Below are 7,144 nucleotides of genomic sequence, written 5' to 3'. Positions count from 1 at the left end.
AAAACCTGGGGAAGGAACTGGACTTACAAGTACATGAAGCTAATAGACTCCTAATTACATCATTGGGAAAAGACCTTCTCCAAGGCACGTAATAGTAAAACTGGCAAAAGTCAATGACAAAATAAAAATAGTAAGGGCAGCAAGGCAGAAGGAAATAGGCTACAGAGGAACCTCTATCAGGTGTTCAGCAGATTTCTCAGCAGAAACCCTACAGGCTAGGAATGATAACATTCAAAATATTGAAAGACAAAAACTTTCAGCCAAGAATACTCTACCCAGCGAAACTATCCTTCATATACAATGGAGAAATAAAAGCTTTCACAGATTAAAAAAAGCTGAGGGAGTCCATTTCCACTAGACCTCCCCTACAAGAAATGATGAAGGAAGCCCTCCTACCAGAAACAAAAAGGCAAAGGTTTACAAAGTTTTGAGCAAGAAGATGAATAGACAAAATCAGATAATTGAAGCTATCAGAACGTTAGCAAAAACTTAATTACAACATAAAAGATAAAGGGAAGGTAAGCATCAAAAATAACTATAAACACTTCAATTTAGTCACAAACTCACAACACAAAAAAGGAATAACTTGTGACAATAACTCAGAAGGGGAAGAGGAAAGGGATGGAACCTGCTTAGGCTAATGGAGATAAGAGGCTATCAGAAAATGGACTATCTCATCTATACAAACCTCATGGTAACCACTAAACAAAAAATCAGAGCAGAGCCACAATTTATAAAAAAAGAGAAAACTGAGACAACCATCACAGAAAACCACCAAACTGAAATGGCAGTCAGAAATACAAGGGAAAAGAAACAGTGGAAATATAGAACAACTAGAAAACAAAAGATAAAATGTCAGCATTAAGCCATCATATATCAATAATCACTCTAAATGTAAATGGACTGAATTCTCCAATCAAAAGACACAGAGTGGCTGAATAGATTAAAAAGACCCAACAATATGCTGCCTCCAGGAAATACATCTCAGCTCTAAAGACAAACAAAGGTTCAGAGTGAAGGGATGAAAGATGATACTCCAAGCAAATGGCAAGCAAAAGAAAGCAGGTGTTGCCATACTTATACCAGACGAAGCAGACTTCAAGATAAAAAAGACGAAGAGAGACAAAGGCAGCAGTATATAATGATAAAAGGGACATTCCACCAAGAGAACATAACACTTATGAATATATATGCACCTAACACAGGAGCACCGAAGTATATAAAGCAACTATTAACAGACCTAAAGGGAGAAATTAACAGGAACACAATAATAGTAGGGTACCTCAATGCCCTACTTACATCAGTGGATAGATCATCCAGACAGAAAGTCAACAAGGAAATCATGGATTTAAATGAAACAACTGAGCAGATGGACTTAATAGATATAGAGAGAGCATTCCATCCAAAAACAGCAGAATATACGTTCTTCTTGAGTGTACATGGAACATTCTCAAAGACAGACCATATGTTGGGAAACAAGGCAAGCCTCAATAAATTAAAGGAGATTGAAATCATATCAAGCATCTTTTCTGACCACAATGCTAAGAAACTAGAAATCAAGTACAAGAAAAAAAGCTGAGAAAGTGACAAATATGTGGAGACTAAACAATATGGTACTGAACAACCATTAGATCAATGAAGAAATCAAAGGAGAAATTAAAAATACCCAGAGACAAGTGAGAATGAAAATACAATATGCCAACTCTTATGGGATGCAGCAAAAGCGGTTCTAAGAGGGAAATTCATAGCAATATAGGCCCACCTCAACAAACAAAAAAATCTCAAATAAGTAATCTTAAACTACACCTAACATAACTAGAAAAAGAAGAAATAACGCCCTAAGTCAGCAGAAGGAAGGAAATAATAAAAATTAGAGCAGAGGATCGGCCCCATGGCTTAGAGGTTAAGTGCACGCGTGCTCCACTGCTGGCGGCCCAGGTTTGGATCCCAGGCCCGCACCGATGCACCGCTTCTCCAGCCATGCTGAGGCCGTGTCCCACGTACAGCAACTAGAAGGATGTGCATCTATGACATACAACTATCTACTAGGGCTTTGGGGGAAAAAATAAATAAATAAAATTTAAAAAAAACTTTAAAAATTAGAGCAGAAATAAATGAAATAGAGGATAAAAAGACAGCAGAAAGGATCAATGAAACTAAGAGCTGGTTCTTTGAGAAGATAAACAAAATTGACAAACTCTTAGCCAGACTCAGTACAAAAAAAAACAGAGAGAAGGCTCAAATAAAATTAGAAGTGAAAGAGGAGAAATTACCATAGATACCACAGAAATACAAAGGATTATAAGTGAAAGGTATGAAAAAACTATATGCCAACAAATTGGACAATCTAGAAGAAATGGATAAATTCTTAGACTTATACCACCTCCCAAATGTGAAGCAAGAAGAAATAGAGAATCTGAATAGACAAATCATAAGTAAAGAGATCAAAACAGTAATCAAAAACCTCCCAAAAAACAAAAGTTGAGGCCAGATGGCTTCCCTGGAGAATTCTAACAAACATTCAAAGAAAGATTTAATACCTATCCTTCTCAAACTATTCCAAATAATTGAAGAAGATGGAATGCTTCCTAACTCATTTTATGAGGCCAGTATCACCCTGATACCAAAACCAGGCAAGGACAATACAAAGAAGGAAAATTACAGGCCAATATCGCTGATGAACATAGATGCAAAGATCCTCAACAAAATGTTAGCAAACTGAATACAGCAGTACATTAAAAAGATCATACACCATGATCAAGTGGGATTTATATCAAGGATGCAGGGATGGTTCAACATCCACAAATTAATCAATGTGACACACCACATTAATAAAATGAGGAATAAAAATCACATGATCATCTCAATAGATGCAGAGAAAGCATTTGACAAGATCCAACATCCATTTATGATAAAAACTCTCATTAAAATGGGTATAGAAGTAAAGTACCTCAACATAATAAAGGGCATATATGACACACCCACAGCCAAGATCATACTCAATGGTGAAAAACTAAAAGCCATCCCTCTGAGAACAAGAACAAGTCAAGGTTGCCCACTCTTGCTACTCCTATTCAACACAGTACTGGAGGTTTTGGCCAGAGCAATTAGGCAAGAATAAAAAATAAGAGGAATCCAAATAGGCAATGAAGAAATGAAACTCTCGCTGTTTGTAGATGACATGATTCTATATATATAAAACTCTAAATAACCCATCAGAAAACTATTAGAAGAAATCAACAACTACAGCAAAGTTGCAGGGTACAAAATCAACTGACAAAAATCAGTTGCATTTCTTCTATACACTAATAACCAACTAGCAGAAAGAGAACTCAAGAATACAATCTCATTTACAATCACAACAAAAAGAATAGAATATCTAGGAATAAATTTAACCAAGGAGGCCAAAGACCTATACACTGAAAACTAGAAGACATTATTGAAAGAAACTGAAGGAGACATAAAGAAATGGAAAGATATTCCAGACTAATAATTGGAAGGATAAACACAGTTTAAATGTCCATACTACCTAAAGCAATCTACTCTCAATACAATCCCAATCAGAATCCCAATGACATTCTTCATGGAAATAGAACAAACAATCATAAAATTTACATGGAACAACAAAAGATCTTGAAGAACCAAAGCAATCCTGAGAAAAAAGAATCCACAGCTACTATGATATTCAATGGTGAAAAGCTGAAAGCTTACCTCTAAGATCAGAAACAAGATGAAGATGCTCACTCTTGCCACTTTTATTCAACATAGTATTGGAAGTCCTAGTCAGAGTGATCAGGCAAGAAAAAGAAATTAAAGGCATCCTAATTGGAAAAGAAGTAAGCCTGTCACTATTTGCAGGTGACATGATATTATACATAGAAAAGCCTAAAGACTCCACCAAAAAACTGTTAGAAATAATCAATGAGCTCAGTCAAGTTGTAGGATATAAAATCAATATACAAAAATCTGTTGTGTTTCTACACACTAATAATGAACTATCTGAAAGAGAAATTAAGAAAACAATCCCATTTATAATTGCATCAAAAATAAAAAAATATCTAGCAATAAATTTAACCTAGGAGGTAAAAGACTTGTACAATGAAAACTATAAAACAATGATGAAAGAAATGGAAGATGACACAAATAAATGGAAAGATATTCCACGCTCATGCACTGGAAGAATTAATATTGTTAAAATGTCCATATTGCCCAGAGCAATCCGCAGCCTCAATGCAATGCTTATCAAAATTCCAATCACATTTCTCACAGAGATAGAACAAATAATCCTAATATTTTTATGGAACCACAAATGACTCTGAATAGCCAAAGTAATCTTGAGAAAGAAGAACAAAACTGGAGGCATCATGCTTCCTGATTTCAAACTATATTACAAAGCTATAGTAATCAAAACAGTATGGTATTGGCATAAAACCAGACACATAGATCAGTGGAACAGAAGAGAGAGCCCACAAATAAACCTAGACAAATATGTTTAACTTATTACAAAGGAGCCAAGAATATACAATGGGGAAAAGACAGTCTCTTCAATAAATGGTGTTGGGAAAACTGGACTGCCAATTGCAGAGGAATGAGACTGGACCACTCTCTTACACCGTACACAAAAATTAACTCAAAATGGATTAAAGACTTGAATGTAAGATCTGAAACCATAAAACTCCCCCAAGAAAATATAGACGGTAAACTCCCTGACACCAGTCTTGGTGATGATTTTTTGGATTTGACAACAAAAGCAAAAATAAACAAGTGGGACTACATCAAACTCAAAAGCCTTCTGCACAGCAAAAGAAGCCATCAACAATATGAAAAGGAAACCTACTGAATAGGAGAAAATAGAGTCATGCTTCGCTTAATGACGGGGATACGTTCTGAGAAATGATTGCTAGGTGATTTCATTGTTGTGCGATGGTACAGCCTACTACACACCTAAGCTATATGGTACTAATCTTATGGGACCACCATCATATATGTGGTTCTTTGTTGACTGAAATGTCATTATGTGGCAGATGACTGTATTTTGAAATCATTTATCTGATAAGAGGTTAAAATACAAAATATATAAAGAACTCATACATCTCAATAGCAAAAAAACAAACTGATTTAAAAATGGGCAAAGGAATTGAATATACATTTTTCCAAAGAAGACATACAGATGGCCAACAGGTACATGAGAAGGTGCTCAACATCACTAATCACCAGAGAAATGCAAATCAAACCACAGTGAGGTATCACGTCACACCTGTTAGAATGGCTATTATCAAAAAGACAAAAAATTACAAGTGTTGGCAAGGATGAAGAAAAAAGGGAACCCCTGTGCACTGTTGGTGGGGATGTAAATTGGTGCAGCCACTATGAAAAACAGCATAAAGTTTCCTCAAAAAAATTAAAAATAGAACTACCACCTGATCTAGCAATTCCACTTCTGGGTCTTTATCCGAAGGAAACAAAAATGATAACTCGAAAAGTTGTAAGCACTCCTGTGTTCATTGCAGCATTATTTACAATAGCCAAGACGTGGAACCAACCTAAGTGTCCACTAACGGATGATGGATAAAGTGGGATAAACACACACGCGAACACACATATCCACACACAATGGAATGTTATTCAGAATATTAAAAAGGGAATCTTGTGACAACATGGATGGACTCTGAGGGCATTATGCTATTGAAATAGGTCAGAGAGAAAGACAAATACTGTATAATCTCAATTATATGTGGGATCTAAAAAAAAAAAAAACTCAAACTCATAGATACAGAGAACAGATTGGTGGATGCCAGAGGTGGGGGATAAGGAGTGGACAAAATGGGTGAAGAGGTCAAAAGGGACAAACCAATTTTAAATAAATTAGTCCTGGGCATGTAATGTACAGCATGGTGACATAAATAAAAATTAAAATTAAAAAATTAAATATAAAAAATATATTAAATATCTGTAACATAAACACATATTAAACAAGGTTATATACTGAGTGGTTGATGAAAATGTTGTGACCACAGGTGTGCAGGTACAAACCGTGTATTTGCCCAAAGAGCAATGGTTCTATATTGACTTGAATTAGTGTTTGTGGTGACTTTATAGAATATAACCACTGTTAATAACAAGAATCGACTACAGTTTAAATAATTTACAACTCAGGTATTCAGTCACATTAGCCACATTTAAAAGGCTCAACAGCCACGTGTGGCTAGCGGCTACCATACTGAATAGATACAGAACATTTCCATTATTACACAAAGTGGGTATTGGACAGTGCTGTTTTATTTTTTTTGGTGAGGAAGATCAGCCCTGAGCTAACATTCATGCCAATCCTCCTCTTTTTTGCTGAGGAAGACTGGCACTGCGCTAACATCCATGCCCATCTTCCTCCATTTTATATGGGACGCCGCCACAGCATGGCCTGACAGTGGTGCGTCGGTGCGTGCCCAGGATCCGAACCCAGGCTGCCAGCAGTGGAGCGTGTGCACTTAACCGCTACGCCAGAGGATGGGCCCCTGGACAGTACTGTTTTAAAGAGTTGTTAGAGCGAGAGAAAGTCAAGATGGCGGTGTACGCAGACTCTGAACTCACCTCCTCCCACGGACACAGCCAATTTACAACTACATATGGAGAAATTACCCAAGACAGAACTGAAAACTGGATAAGAGGAATTCCTGCAACAAAGGACAATCCTAATTGAGGTGGAAGAGGCAGAAACTCCCATCTGGAGAGAAAAAAAACCACCTTCACAAGCCTCAGCACCTCACGGCCGCCCAGGAGCAACCCAAAAGTATGCAGTCTCCCTGGAGGCATAGGGCCCTGAGCCGGGGAGCGGCCCCACTATAGGCATTTTGTGGACACACCACAGTCGAGACCAGTGGCATAATATCTGACTTTGCCTGCTACTAAACCATTGGGAAAGACCCCCAGAAAAGCTGGTTCACAAAGAAATTAAAACTGGCTCTTAAAGGGCCCATGAGCAAACTCACCCGTTTCAGAAAGCATCCTAACATCACCAGAAAGAAAGGTGCACAGTGCTTTGGTGAAAAGAGACTCACTTGATAGGCCCTGTGTGCATCTCGGTGAGAGGAGAGACCTCTCCAGGGACTGGGACATTGGTGGTGGCAATTGTTGTGGCCTGGTGTGG

This window comes from Diceros bicornis, chromosome 21 (assembly GCF_020826845.1).
Source record: "Diceros bicornis minor isolate mBicDic1 chromosome 21, mDicBic1.mat.cur, whole genome shotgun sequence".
Lineage (NCBI taxonomy): Eukaryota > Metazoa > Chordata > Mammalia > Perissodactyla > Rhinocerotidae > Diceros > Diceros bicornis.
This window is presented reverse-complemented; position numbering follows the sequence as displayed.